We start from the raw sequence: 16,413 nt of genomic DNA, 5'->3' as shown, positions 1-16,413 counted from the left end.
ATAAATTAGTTATTTTGAAGTAAAACAATTTTAAAAAGTTTCTCATTTTTTTCTAGTTTAAAAGCATGTATTAATCACTAATTATACCTAGAAACAGCAAAATTGAATGAAGTAAGAAAAAATAGCACATACTGCTCAGTCCACAAAGGTAGAAACAGAGATTATTTGTCTCATAGTCATTACCAGTATCTAGGCATGAGCTAGTGACATAGTTTCAGATTTTCAAAATTTCTTTAGTGGGTAGATGTGTTGGGTATCCTTATACCCAAAGGATGCAGAAATATACCACAAGGACATTTGGTCAACTATGCTCATAGCAGCATTATTTGTAATAGCCAGAACCTGGAAACAACCTAGATGCCCCTCAACTGAAAAATGGATATAAAAAATGTGATATATTTACACAATGGAGTACTACTCAGTGGTAAAAAAAAACAAACAAAACGACATCTTCAAATTTGCTGGCAAATGGATGAAACTGGGAAATATAAAAAACATCTTGAATGAGATAACCCAGAACCAGAAAGACAAACATGGTATGTACTCACTTATAAATGAATATAAACATAAAGCAAAGGATAACCAACCTACAGTTCTTTTTCTTTTAATGTGACTAGTCCTTGAATTTTTTACAGTTGTTTAATGGGTGCTTAAATATTTCTAGGTATTTTTGATTTTAGTCTTTCAGTTTTTTCTTTTGAGTTTTCATAGAATTTAAGAGATACCACCTGAAGCTTTTTGTTTGTGCATCCTTTTAATAAATTTTTATTTTATCAGTGCATCTTATTTCTTTCAAGGTTGTAAAACCTATATTTTTTAGCTAAAATAAATGCAGATATCTACTCTATGGTATAACTTATTAGGATGAAATAACTCATTTTTTTAAAAAAAGCATGCCTATATATGTATATATTATACATACATAAATATCATTATATAAGACACTTAAGATGATGAAGTCAGCATTGTATAAAAAGACAGAGGTTAGCACTCCCCTTGACAAGTATTGAAGAGGCCCTTGGACTAAAAACACACATAAGTTTAAGGCATTGTCAACTACTTTGTGACATTCAAGCACTGTTTTTAGTTTGCCAGGTAGTGATGTCACACACCTTTAATCTCAGCACTCAGGAGGCAGAGACCTCTGTGAGTTCTAGGCCAAACTGAGTTTCAGGACAGCCAGAACTGTTATGCAGGGAAACCCTGTCTTGAAAAACAAAAACAAACAAACAAACAAACAACAACAAAAAGATGGCAAGATCAAATATTGATAGATAGACAAGCAATTTCCTGTCAGAAAGACACCATTGTTTTTAAGATATAAGAACTTAATTCATAATAAAATAACTTCCAGAGGCTCCTAGTAAAAGGAACCTGAACAAGTTTTACAATAAGGAAACTGTTGGCTTATTAAATCTTTAAGAAAGAAATCACATTACCAGGCAAGAAACTTAGGCAGGCAGGAGGTGGGGTGGCATTCAGCCACATGATGTATCTCTATGGAAGGAAGATGGCAAGTGGTATCTGTCTTGTTCCAATTATGACTTATCATAAAAGGGGCCCGAGGCAATAGTGGAAATGCAGAATCATGCATAAAAGGGGCTTGTTTAACTTTTGAAAAACATGGTTTTATTTGTCATTACTTTGATTTGGAAGTCAGTTAATTTTACAAACCAAGAAAGAGAAAAAGATTACTCATAAATTCAGTCTGTCTCTGAAGTGCTGGGTCCAAAAGTAATTAAGTCTAAACTGTGAAGTAGGGAAGAAATTGCCAATGGGACAGATGTTATCCTTGAACGCCCTCCTCTCTGATTTTGAATAGCATATTCATGCTTATAAAATAATGAAAAATATAACAATCATATGCATAGTCTTCACAAATTAAGTATATACACAAACTAATATGCATGAATACAAACAAGTATTCAAAGCCTTTGTATGCATAGTCAACATATGTGGTACAATAACTACTAGAAAAAAGAATAATGCTCTGTTTGTATGTAGATACCATGATAAAATTCATTGCTTTGTATATTACCATAAACTTTTAATAAAATTAACAACATAAATAGTACAAACTCACTGTAGTGTGTTCTGTTTTCATGGGCATTGTAGTTTACAAAAATGTATATTTTAAAATAAAAATTTCATAGTATAAATTATGTGGTCTTTTGTGTTCAGGAATATCTAAACTTGGATTCAAAAATCTCCTTAGCTATGAAAGTGAAGAAGTGTGTTTAGACATTTAATCAATAGGAAAAATAAATAAGCCCGAGAAATTTTTCAATAACTGACAGCCAATGTGATACCTTAAGTTTTCATTTTATAGATACATTTTTAAACTTAGAACCCTTAAAAACTTATTTGGAGACCAATTAAATAAGTATTAAAAGGTTTATTATGATCCCAAATGCTTACTCCAACAATAAATACGTATTTGTACATATAAGTGACAATAAAGTTTATTTGTGGTCTTAAATGACAAAAGCATGGGAATACATAGACAGGAAATGTAGCAAATGCCTGTTCCACCTGGATACTGTGAGGGGGCACCTTAGACACCCTCCTAATTTCATTTCTGAACATGAAATTGGAAGACATGTGGTATTTTCTACCTTATTTGTACCTTTCCACCCTAGATTCTACTGATGGCTATTTTCTATTAATCTTCTTACAGTGGTAAAATTGTTCTGTTCAGGAGGACAGTCTTTGGCATTAAGCATGACCTTCTTTTACTGTAATCAACTTCTATCAGGGATTTTATAATCTATGGTTTGTTTGTCCCTTAGAGAAAATCTGATTAGAATAATTATTAGGGTTTTTTTTTGTATGAATGTAACTTTTTTTAAAAAAAAAGTGATTTGATTCTGCAATCATGGTCCATGCATGATTATACTGAAAGTTCTTTTTACAACCGTTTTATTCCAATGTAGACCTTTTATTAAACTTTCAGAAAATGCCATGTTGTTTTATTTGGAAAGTTCCAGGGATCTTTAGATGTATTTAGAGCCAGCTTAAGGGTTAATCAACTAGCCAGCAACTAGATCATCAGGTTAATCAAGCTAAGGTATTCGGCCCACGTTTGATTTCCAGGTCCTACATGGTTAGATGGCTAGATGAGAAAAGTTTTTATCTGATCTCCATATGCATGTTGCCTGGTGGCTTATACACACAGGCATGTGTGTTTGCATGCATGCACACACACCACCACCACCAACAACAACAACAATACCATCCCAAGGCCTTCTTAAACTTCAGTATCCATTTCAGTCAGCAGCTGTATGTGAGAAGGAAAGGAATACATTAGATTGTCCATGTTTTCTGAAGGGGCTCAGCATTAACAAGTGAAAGTGGCAAACCCTCTCTTTCTTATTTAACTGCTAGAGTCAGGGAATACAACTTTCAATTTCCAGCAGTTTGATTGGGAGTCTAATGACAATGGGACAGAGAGTGAAAACTTAAAGGGGAAAGAGGGAAAAGGACCAGATGAGAATATCCAAGCATTCCTGGGACATAGAAAGGCAAGCACTCCTGATGAGTTTCCCTTCCCACTTACAATCAAAACTAGAATTTAGCCAAGGGCTTCAAATGGCCCCAGGACCAGGCTGATACAACTAATAATGAAGAAGGCAGGCTTGCTTCTGATTTCTGAAACAAGAGTTGTGTTTATTTCAGTTTACTTTAGTGTAGTTTAGTGTAGTGTATTTTAGTTTTCCTTGAGGCAGGAAATTACTATGTAATTCAACGAGGCTTGGAGCTCAGTATTCTGTTGTTTCAAACTTCACATACTAGGATTTCAGAATGTGCTACACTGCCAATTAACAATTCTATTAGCACTTCCTGAGTATTAGAAACTAACAGTTGTTACATCCAAACAACTTTCTGATACAGAATTTAATTCAGATATACTATTTGGATATAGACACTTTTATATATGTGGTTATTTATTAAATACAACAGATTTTTAAAAAAAGATTAAATTAATTTTGAGTGACAGATTACTGGTTTGTATCTGATCATTCCCAACTTAAGTCTCAGATGAGTCTAAAATCATCTGACATAAAACCTTATGAAAATGAAAGAAATGTTTTTCCATTTATTTTGTTGTTGGAGGTATTTCTTGGGACGCAATGACATTCTGAAAATAAAAGTGCAGTTTCTGAAAATAACAATTGCAGTAGATAAAAAAGACCATGTAAAAGAAATAGCTGCAGACCTTAGCTAACAAAATCTCCATCAAATGAAATCTTGACAATTGTTTCTGGAGAAACAACCTTTATTTATCCCCTTGAATCAATGAGAGTTCAGGCAAAATAAAGCAAAACAGCAATTTGAATAAGGAAAATTTAATATAAAAGTAATTTTGCTAGTGAAAAGTGGTTATCTAATGAAATAGAAAAACAACACTCCAAATGCTGAACAGATATGGTAGTGGGAGAAATTCACATCAAATTCACAGTATGGTAACTTTTAATAAGTTACTGAGAAACCAAATGTTGGCGTTTGGATAGATATGCCCTAAAAGAGGATCATATGCTGGAGGATTTCTGTCCAGATGGGGGCACTGCTGAGTAGTGATTGGTGTGTGAATTTGCTAACCTCATTAATGAGTTCATCTTTTATAAGATACTAGGATCTGAGGTCTACTTGGAGAAAAGGCTTGGGGGAATTTTTGAAGTTTACCTTTTGTCTCTGACCCTTTCCTGAGTCAGTTAGCTTCCAGACGAACAAGAAGTGAGGAATTTTGCTCTACCACAACCTTCCATTATAGCTCCCTCCTACAAATGCAAACAAGATAGCTCTCTAGGGATTGAAACATCTTCAAATGTTATGTTACCAAAGATCAACTCATGTTCTTTGTTGTGGTTTATTCTATAATTTCGTGAAAACAATGACAAACTGAATGAAAAGTCCTAGATCAAAAGACAATGTAATTGCTATGAAAGAATATCGCTGATAATTCACAGATATGACTGAGGACTGCCCATTTCTTCAGGATCATTAAGAGACTCTTCCAACCAGATTGGGAAGGAGCGGAGAAAAAAGAGAAAGAAAAAGATGTGCACTCAGATCCCGACTCTCCCAGATATCCTTGAAGAAGCAGCTTACCAGGAATAACCAGGCTAAGGAAAATAGATGGGATCTAAGTGTTGAAAACATAAACTTCTGGGCTAAGGAGGAAAGGAAAATCCTAACTGATAAATGGAGTGTGACAAGTGTAAGTTGCTTTAAATGAAAATAACGATTTAGAGTGTATTATTATGTCTTCTTGGTTGGTGATTGGTATAATGCTATATTGCTCTGTAAATTTTTTTCTTTCAGTTTTCTCATAATTTAACCCATTACACATTTTGGTGTACTAGATATATGTATGTATGTATGTATACACACACACACAAACACACATACATATATGATGTGGAATACCCCTCTGTATGCTATGAATATCTTTTATTAACATTGGCTATTTAAGAAGCTGTGTTGTGACCAATGGCTTAGCAGAGGCAAACCAGGCAGGGAATCCAGAGATATAGAGAGAAAGTACGCAGTGTCAGTGAGACACCATGTAGATGCTGAAGGAGACAGATGCCCCAGAACATTTACCAGTAGGCCATAGCCTCATGGTGATATCCAGATTAATAGAAATGGGTTAATTTAAGATGTGAGAGTTAGTTAATAAGAAGCCTGAGCTAATAGGCAAAAATTGTTGCATTTAATATAGTTTCTGTGTGATTATTCGGGTCTGGGCAGCTGGGAAATGAATGAGCTGTCTCTGCCTGTGTTTGTGTGTGTGTGTGCACGTGTGTGTGTGTTTGTGTGCGTGTATGTGTCAGCTAAATTCAGATAGAAAACTTCAAAAATATTTTCTACAATTCAATTCTCAAAATTAGGGCACAATCATCCCAGTGACTATGGCAGAGCCAAGCAGTCATATTAGTAACTGCGGCACCATGGTACTTCTACCATAAAAATGTTAATATTATCATGGCACATCTACCAGGTTCATTTTATACAGATAATAACATGATGATATAAGGTTGGCTCATAATCTTGTTACTGTTTTCTTGTTAATACTAAAATAAAATAGTTCTACCTCAAGTGAGCACATAATTTGTTAAAATGATACTATGTTTAATTAATTTTAAATTAGGTTTTATGATATTAATTGTAAAATATTAGGTAGTCTTCTGGTAGCATCTAAAAAATTGAATGCTTATGGTCCTTTATTTTATGAAGTCACATATCACAAAATATTGAAAAGGTAAATACTCACAAAACTGTTTCTTTTGCACAATATTTATTAAATCTTCTGAGTACAGGACAGTTTTAAAGAGTAGATGTTCTTTTGACTTGTTAAGGATAATTGTTTTTTCTCTCACTTACATATTTCTATTAAATATTCTTCCTATTCATTTCACACACAAACACACACACGAACCTTATTAATACATTAATACTTCCCACTTGATGTGGTATCTCTAGCAGGCTAAACGGCTTTCTTCTTCACTCTGGGAAAATTAAAACATTCAGGAGAGAATAGTAGATCATGATCAAAGTATTATCTCTAGTGCTTGTAAATTCTCTGTGGGAGGCCACTTTAATGCAGAGAGAAAGACTGTCAACTGAAATTTCAAATGAGTCAGTTACACTGGTCGGAAGAAATCAGGATGTTCTACCGCCAACATGGAACTTTCTATTTCTTTTTTTGTCTTAGTATCAGAAATAAGGGTCAGGAAATGTGGATTTCATTGTTATTATCATTTACTTAACAGATAGCATCCATTTATCAGTGAGTACATAATATGTTCTCTTTCTGGGTCTAGGAGGGTTCTAGGGGCAATGCATAGATTTCCTTGGGAAGGGAAAATAGAGTAGATTTTGTGAGTGGCCTGGGGATGGGTAGAGATGAGAGCATGAAGAATCAGGTGGGAAATGGAGGGATGGAAGGATGTAGGGATGGAGCGGTAGTGTACAATGAGAAACAACTGGAATTAGGGGGCATTTGGTGGGCAATATGTAAACCTAGTGCTCTGAAAAAGGAAGATTCCTAATAATGGGGATTATGAACCCTGAACCAGAAAATCACTGTCAAGGCTTCCAGTGTTGGAACTGGAACTTAAACTCAGACAAAAAACTTTTGACTTATCACCTGTCCCAGCTGCAAAATGTGCTGGGGCAATGGTGCCCTACAACTTGTGCGAGTGGCCAATGGGTCTAAACTTGAGGCCCATGACACGAGAAGGAGCCTAACACAGCCTGAATGTCCAGGAACCAGAAACTGGGTAACTCAGAGACCTAGGATGGAATCAAACACAACGGGGAAAATTAATGAAATGTTTCCTAATGATATTCTACTATATTGTCATCAGAGAGGCTTCACCCTAGCAGCTAATGATAAAAAAATTCAAAGACTCACACCCAATCATGAGGAAGAGCATAGGGAACCCTGAAGAAGAGGGGAAAGAAGCAAGAGGAAGGAAGAGGGGTGGGAGCTAGAAAGGTCAAGGACACCATTAGAACCATGACCCACAGAACCAACTAAGCAGGTCTCAAAGGGGCTAATGGAGCCTGCATGGCTCTGCACTAGGTCCTCAGCATATACTGCATATTTATTGTGGTATTTTAGTTTGCAGTTCTTGCAAAACTCCCAAGAGTGGGAATGGGGTATGTCTGACTCCTTTGCCTGCTTTTGAGACCCTTATTCCTCCTACTGTGTTGCTTTGTCCAGCCTTACTATGAAGGTTTATGCTAGCCTTATTGTATCTTGTTATGTCACATCCAGTTGAAATCCCTGGGAAGCCTGTTCTCTTCTGGAAGACTAAGTATCAGTGGATCTGTGTTGCAGAGGGTGGCAGGAGGAGGCCACTTGTTTGTCCCAGCCTCCCAGAATCAAAATAACTACACAGAAACTATATTAATTAAAACACTGTTTAGCCCACTAGCTCTAACTTCTTATTGGCTAACTCTTACATCTTAATTTAACTCATTTCTGTTAATCTGTATATCACCATGAGGTCTTATCCTACAAGGTAAAATTCCCAGCATCTGTCTCCAGTGGCTCCATGGTGTCTCTCTGACTCTGCCCTTCTTTCTCCCAGCATTCAGTCCAGTCCTCCCTGCCTACCTAAGTTCTGACCTATCAACAGGTCAAGGCAGTTTCTTTATTCATTAATGTTAATCACAGCACACAGAGGGGACTCTACATCAGATTGGTGAGAGGATATTGGGAGTGCTGCGGAAGCATTGGAAGGAGTGGATGGAGGGAAGGCTTTGATTGAGATGTACTGTATGAGAGAAGAATAAGCTTTTAAAATGCATAAAATATTAGAAGATATTCAATAATTAAAAGAAAAAAAGAAGGGTCAGGGAAGGAGAGGAGAGTGTGTGTATTTATTATTTGCTTTTCTGTGACCACTGAATAATGAAGCAAAATGAAGGCATGTTTTGTAGCAAAGAGCTCCCATCAGGACCATAGATAAACCCTTCATCATAGTACTAGTTTCTGTGACAGTGAAGGAGAAAAAAGATCTTCAGTAGATTAGATTATTATTTATTATTATTATTATTATTATTATTATTGTAGTAATAATAATAGTGAGCAATAGAGTGAATACTTGTGAGCTATTATTTATAGACAACTTACATTTTTTCATTCCGTTACCACTCCAGCCATGTTTCCAGGGCCAAACTTTGCATACACAGTTGTAACGCATACGAACTACTATGACCCTAAAGGTACGATAGTGGCACTAATATCTGATTGATAGCCAACATCTGTCTAATTAAATTTCTGTAGCACAAATTCTACTTGATCTTAATGTATAATTCTCCTCTGCATGTTATGAATATGTTTTATTACCATTGATTGATAAAGAAACTTCTTTGACCTATGGCAGGGCAGAACATAAGTAGGCAGGAACAGTAAACTGAATTCAGAAAGAAAGAAGGTAGAGTCAGGAAGACGCCATGTAGCTGCTGAAGGAGAAAGAAAAACATCAGAACCTTATCATTAAGCCACAACCTTTTGGAGATACACAGATTAATAAAAATGGGTTAATTTAAGATGTAAGTGTTATCTAGGAATACACCCGAACCATTGGCCATCAGTTTTGTAATTATTAGTGTTTGTGTGATTATTCGGGTCTGGGTGGCCGGGAGATGCAAAAGAAGATATCATTTACAGGTCTTAATAATAAAATTTGGAGTCAAATATCAGGGGTTTAAAGTTGAAGCATCAGAGAATCAGAATGTTCAGATACTAGAGTTCTTACCTCCATCAATGCACAGACTAAAGGGACAATCCAGTCCCTGTGAAGCAGAATGTTCAGCTACTAGAATTCTTACTTCTACAATGCACAGACCAAAGGAGCAATCTTATCCCTATGAATCCTCAGAATGCATCTCAAACTGAATCATCAGACTGCATGACTGCCTTGAGCTTCTTTCTCCTCCCACCTGACATTCCTCTCTCCGCCCAGCCCAGCTATATCACTCTTACTTCTACCTCCCTTGTGTTGGGATTAAAGACATATTAGGATTCTAAGTGCCGGGATCACCTTTGTGTGAGTTCTGTTTCCTTTTAGACATGTGCAATCTCATATAGCCCAAGGTGGCCTTGAACTCACAGAAATCCATCTGCCTCTGTCTCTTGAGTGGTGGAATTAAAGGTGTGTACCACCACTTCCTGGTCTCTTTGGCTAACTAGTGGCTTAGTTCTGAACTGTGATCTTCAGGCAGGCTTTATTTGTTAGATTACAATTAAACTACAGACTTAAGAGCTGCAAAACAGGAGGGAAAACATACCTGATGCCTGAAACCTAACCAATTGCTCGGGGAGACTATGTCCATAGTGAAAGTGTTTTTCAGCACGATAGTATCTTAGCAACCAGGAGCAAAGAAATACCACAAAGTCACACCACACAATAAACCTCACACAAGAAATTTATTTGTCTGCAATGGCAGGAAGGATGGATATGGGAGCAGGGAAGAAGATATCTTAATTAAGGGAGTGATTTTGGGGATGGCAAGAGTCTTGGTTCTAGAGGGGTTCCCAGGTGTTCATGGGGATGTCCCCAGCTAGGACTCTGGACAGTGAAAGAGAGGGTGCCTGAACTGGCCTTGCCCCATAGTCAGACTGATGACTATCTTGAATAGCACCATAAAAACCTTTGTCCGGCGACAGATGGAGACAGAGACAGAGATGCACATCGGAGCACTGGACTGAGCTTCCAAGGTCCAGTTGAAGAGCAGAAGGAGGAAGAACATGAGCAATGAAGTCAGGACCACGAGGGGTTGTTCTACCCACTGAGACAGTGTGCCTGAGCTAATGGGAGCTCACCAAATCCAGCTGACTGGGACTGAATGAGCATGGGATCAACCTGGACCCTCTGAATGTGGCTGACAATTGGGGCAAACTGAAAAGCCAATGATAATGGCACTGGGATTTGTCTCTACTGCATGTACTGGCTTTTTGGGATCCTATTCTATTTGGATGCATACCTTCCTAAGCCTGGATGGAGGGGTGAGGGCCTTAGACTTCCCATAGGGCAGGGTACCCTGCCCTCTCTTAGGACTGAAGCGGGAGGGGGGAGAGAGTAGAGGAGCGAGAAAGAAGTGGGAGGAGGGGAAGAAGTGGAAATTTTGATTGGTATTATTAAAATTTATTAAAAAATGACTAGAGTACTATTCAGCTCTAAAGAAAAAATAAAGTTAAAAGTTTTATGTAAAAAAACTAATTTATTTGTTAGAAACACAGAATGCCAAGTGCCTCTGAATAGGAACAAAGACAGAAGCCAACTGGGAGGAGAGAGCATTATTGGGTTTTTGAAGCATGTGCAAGGAGCTAGTGGAAAAGTATAGTGGGGTGAGAAGTATTGCTTGGTCTCTCATCTAGAGTCATGTGGTTCAAGTATCGACCAGGGTCAGGGTGATTTCCTAGTGGGCTTTTACCCTGCTCATAAATCTTAGAAGAGAAGCTCCTATTGCTACTTTACTAGGCCTGTATAACTAGCAACTGCATTTAAAACATCCTAATACTCAAGGACAACTGGAGCACCCACCTCTCATCAAAAGAGTTTTCTCTTTGCAACAGATGGAGACCATTTGTTGTTTTGCATGTTCCTCTGAATTGTTACATTTTCTCCAAATTGAAATATTTCCCCCAGGAGGGAGGAGAAGGTTAGGAGCCTTTGTGTTTAAACAGGAGGTAAATAAAAGGTCACAAGTCTAAGAGAACAAAATCTTGGAAGGTTCTTGCAAGTCCTGCCAACAGTATAAAAAAGTAATACTTGCTGGGAATAGAGATTCTGGTGAGTCACATTGCAAGCAAGAGGGATGTTTAGACTCTGGAGCTGCCTGAAAGTTGTATACAGAGTTCCAGTGTCACAGTTTTCAGGAGTCATCATTCATATACCACTGGCTTTTCTCATAATGGAGCTTTACGGGTGTCAATATTAACTACTTAACTGATATTTACTATATCTGGAAGTACTACGACATATACTATCTTGGTCATTCTAGAATATCTTCATATGAAGAAATTTAAAATAAAATTGTGCCCTTGCTTTATACTGGATAAAATGAAGGACTATTCACTTCCACAAGTATTGCTAAACACCCACTACATTTGTGTTTTCACATTTTATCTTAAGACTGCAGAATGATTAATGTAGAAGCATAAGAGGATTACAGTAAGTGATGACTCAGAGGAAGGACTGGGGTGCTACGAAAAGCTAAATGAAAAATAGAGCACATATATTTATACACTGGTTCCTATGGGAAGTGTAGGGAAAAGAAGGTAAGTAATTTTGGCCAAGTCAATCTTTTTTTATATATATTTATTTATTTATTATGTATACAATAATCTGTCTGCGTGTATGACTGCAGGCCAGAAGAGGGCACCAAACCCCATTACAGATGGTTGTGAGCCACCATGTGGTTGCTGGGAACTGAACTCAGGACCTGTGGAAGAACAGGCAATGCTCTTAACCTCTGAGCCATCTCTCCAGCCCCAAAGTCAATCTTCATACATGGTGGTTCCAATGAGAAGCTTACATGTACCGTATGATTCATAGAAAGGAGAGAAAATGAGATGCTTTCTCTGAGCCTGCATGAACCATTAGAAGTATGGGAAGATGAGCCAATTTTTTTTGCAAAATAATAACAATAATAATTATTATTAATACAATTCTGACATCATATAACATGTCTTAATAGAAGAATACAGAATAACTTTCTGCAGATGTTATTGACTAATCCAAGAGACATGGGAAGTATAATAGAAATATTCTGTATTCCTACCACCATTCTCAGAGGTATCTTACACATATTGAGGAACTACTTTATGAAAGAAAAATGAACATAAAAATGGTTTCTGAGAAATTTTCTGCTCATAGCCACATCTTTTGAGATCACCAGCACAGCTGATGTGTGCTTTCTAACACAAACTGCACAGACATGTCTCAGCTCAGACTGCCACAACTCATTTTTCCCAACTTCATACTAAATCCCAATTTTTAATGGGGTTAGCATAGTCAGAGGAGCTGAGCCTACTTTTTTTTTTTTTTTTACTTGATCCAGTGTGGGATTCAGAGATGGAACATCTGATCTGGATTGGACCTTGTTAACTAGCTCCGTATTTGGTTCTTCCCTCTCATGAGCGGCTCCAGCCCTGGCCACATTTTGAAGTCAAGCATCAACCATAAAGTTTGGTCTTTAACTCCGGACTCTCTTCTGTCTTTTCAAACTGCTCTTCTGTTTTCCCCATTCTCTGTATCACAACATCCCTTTACCCCTCCTTCATTCTACCGTCTTTTCAGGAGAATAAAAGAAAGTGAACTTTATGAAATTGTGTTTGCTCCAACATGGGATGAATAATCTTATAACTGTTTCTACACTCTGTATTTTCAGTGCTTTTCTCATTATCCTTAATATGCTTTTAGTTTCTAATGTTTCCCATTAAAACTGTGGAGAGCTTTAAAGACCCAGTTCTGTTATCTATCTTAGCATTCTCAATGAAACTGTGGTTCTTTTGACAAAACCCTTTTTTTTTCTAATATTTATTTATTTATTATGTATACAATATTCTGTCTGTGTGTATTCCTGCAGGCCAGCAGAGGGCACCAGACCCCATTACAGATGGTTGTGAGCCACCATGTGGTTGCTGGGAATTGAACTCAGGACCTTTGGAAGAGCAGGCAATGCTCTTAACCTCTGAGCCATCTCTCCAGCCCCTTGACAAAACCCTTTTACATGCAAAATACTATGAGTTGAAATTTAATGTAACTGAATTATCTTTCAAACCATTCTTTAGTAATTTCAAAACTGTCCCAGAACTCTGCACTTTTTATACAACTATTTGACATGGAGACATTTATTTCCTTGTTAAATGGTAACAATTTTCCTTAGCTCACTAATATAATATTTTGATGCACTATTATAATTGATTTAATCCACTTATTATTTTTATATTTTGTAAGACCAGAAACTGTCCAGGAACTGAAGAATAAACACAGCAAGAGTCTTGAGTGCTCTTTGCTGTACAGCCAAATACCTGTGACTACACACTGACTTGATACAATCTCAATTCCTTTATCTACAAGTCAGATATGGATGTGATCCCTGGGAGTCTTGTCTGAAACTGAAGCAGAATATATGTAAACATGTTATTTAAAATAAATGATATGAATTTAGGCAACATTTCTTGATTTGTAGCTAAATACTCTAAAACAGCATAAATATACTAGCAAAAAGTCTCAAAATGATGTCATAAAAAGAGTATTTATTTGTCTTTTTGTGTTACTTTTTATCATATTAGTAAAATGTAGACAATAATTTTATTTCGAATTTATTTTATACATAAATATTGACTATTCTAACAATTTATGCTTACAGAATACTTATATTAAATAGCATTTCTAAGTAAATTTTCTTTATTACTACAGTCAAGTTTATTTAGTTTTTAAATGTTTTGTCCATTCAAAATTTTCTGATAGAGTTTATCTGGATTATTTTAAGGTCAGTATCAGCTCTAAACTTCTATTATTTGTGTTTCTTTTAAGTTCCTGGAAAATAAAATACTGATGTTACAACAATCAGGTGGCTGAAACAGACAGCAGCTAATAGGCGGAGACTTTTGAGTCACTAATGAATAAGAGTCAGCAGGAAGCCAAAATTTGAGATATTTACCTACAGTAGAATATCATTTATTCTTTCATGTACTTTAAGTGAAAATATAAACAAACATTGCTATACTGATAAAATATTTTATTTTTAACTGTGTGAGGGAGTTCAGGGATGCACATGTGTGCATGTGTATGTGTTATTTGCATTTGAGTGATGTACCTTTAGAGGAGATGTCTAATTCCAGGAAGTGGAGTTACAGGCAATGCTGATTTCACCTGATGTGGGTCCTGGAAAATGAACTCAGGCCCTCTGAAGGAGCAGAATGTGTTATTTAACACTGATCCACCTCACCAGCATCTGTTTAAAAATTTTTGATAATTATGTCCACTTTGCTTACTCTGGATGATAGAGATAGAAAAGACAAGCACAGGCTACCATGGAAATATGAGAACAATTTTAGCTGGCATGTACCAAAATAAAAAGATTTGCCATTATGAGCAGTAGAATTATGTCTCACCAAATGACCTCATTGCCAATGATAAGATGTAGCATGGGAGATGGAATATGAAGTGGAGCTTTTATGACTTATAGCTGAATTTCTGATTAAAGCTGCAGGGAGTCATTAAGCAATCCCATTCCTAAAGTGTGTTTATAGCAGAAATGAGCTTCCAAGCCTCTTTCTTTATAGACAGTTCTTGGAGACAACTCGATAGTTTATCTGTTCCATCAGTGTAGCATTTTTAGTAGAATTTCCTAGTTTAAACAATTGTTTCCTTGTATAGTCATTGGAGATCATTTACAGTGCACAAAGAATTTAGTAGATCTGCTTACTTGGAGAAATTTCTAAAGACTTCATGAATTTCTCCGAAGACCAGGAACAGTTGATTTATAATTCTCTGAATGAGGCTGTTTGTGATAAGAACACTTTCCTTTTTTGAAAAATACTATGATTGCCTGAATTTTAAATAACAATATATATTCAATTACAGTTTAGCAGGCACTTGAGTGTATTACTGGTGTGCAAAGTCACTAGTTTTTCAATGCATCTTTCTCAGTTTGTCGTAGAATGAATTGATTAGACTGTTGTTTTTCAAATAATCCTTTTATGTTTAAGCATACAGTAGGCATATGGAGTTTTCATAAATGACAAGCTGTGTATTTTTTATGGAGGCAAGAAAATAGAGTTGATTAAACCGAGCCCCACATTGGAGCACCAGACTGAGCTCCCAAGGTCCAAATGAGGAGCAGAAGGAGGGAAAACATGAGCAAGGAAGTCAGGACCGCGAGGGGTGCTCCCACCCACTGAGATGGTGGGGCTGATCTAATCGGAGCTCTCCAAGCCCAGCTGGACTGGGACTGAAAAAGCATGGGATCAAACCGGACTCTCTGAACATGGTGGAAATGAGGGCTGCTGAGAAGCCAAGGACATTGGCACTGGATTTTGATCCTACTACATATACTGGCTAGGGGGCCTAGCCTGTTTGGATGCTCACCTTCCTAGACCTGGATGGAGGGGGGAGGACCTTAGACTTCCCACAGGGCAAGGAACACTTACTACTCCTCGGACAGGAGAGGGAGGGGGAGTAGAGGTGGGGAGGGGTAGGTAAATGGGAGGCGGGGAGGAGTCAGAAATTTAAAATAAATAAATAAATAAATAAATAAATAAATAAATAAAACCTTATTAAAAAATAAAAGAATAAAAAATAAAGAAAAAAAATAAGGCAGAAGTGTTTCTTCATGAACATCCAAATGAGAAAAAAAATCTCATCATTAGCTGTAACTCTTCCCTAAAGAGCTGTTTCTGCTTTTATTGTATTTTTACTTCCTTATATTAATTATGAATTTCTGCAAAGATAATGATGTATTCAAATTAAAGGAACAGTTGATTAAAGACACATTTCACTACTACCATGTGTGCTTCCATAGTTTTTACCCTAGTTCTAATACAGACATGATGAATAAATTCATTTCTTTCTATAGTGGTTTTGCATACAGTTTTTATATATGGATGTGTCCATAAATAGTACTCACATAAAGATTATGTCATCACCTGACTTTTCCTTAGTATGTTCTTCAGTCCTTTGAAATTTTGTATTTGTTAGTTGTTTTTGATATAACATATTTCATTCACTTAATTTGGTTTAGCCTCTTTTTTAAATATAGTAAATAGTCTATTTATTTACAGAGGCATATCAAGATGTTTTCACACAGCTTATTAGTAATAAATTCTGATTAGGAATCTTTGTGCAGTTCAAAGATGTGAATATGGTATGTATTAAATTATTACAG

The 16,413-nt window shown here is 36.5% G+C and overlaps 1 non-coding gene across 1 annotated transcript; it reads left to right on the top strand.

Moving 5' to 3' along the window:
- Positions 1 to 962: 962 nt before the first annotated feature.
- Positions 963 to 1,086, top strand: LOC119815975. The gene has a single exon (XR_005285645.1). It is a non-coding gene; the product is annotated as a U6atac minor spliceosomal RNA (small nuclear RNA).
- The last annotated feature ends 15,327 nt before the right edge of the window (positions 1,087 to 16,413 follow it).

This window comes from Arvicola amphibius, chromosome 5 (assembly GCF_903992535.2).
Source record: "Arvicola amphibius chromosome 5, mArvAmp1.2, whole genome shotgun sequence".
Taxonomy (NCBI): Eukaryota; Metazoa; Chordata; class Mammalia; order Rodentia; family Cricetidae; genus Arvicola; species Arvicola amphibius.
Note: the sequence above shows the minus strand (reverse complement) of the source record. Positions and strands in the feature narration are given on the sequence as shown.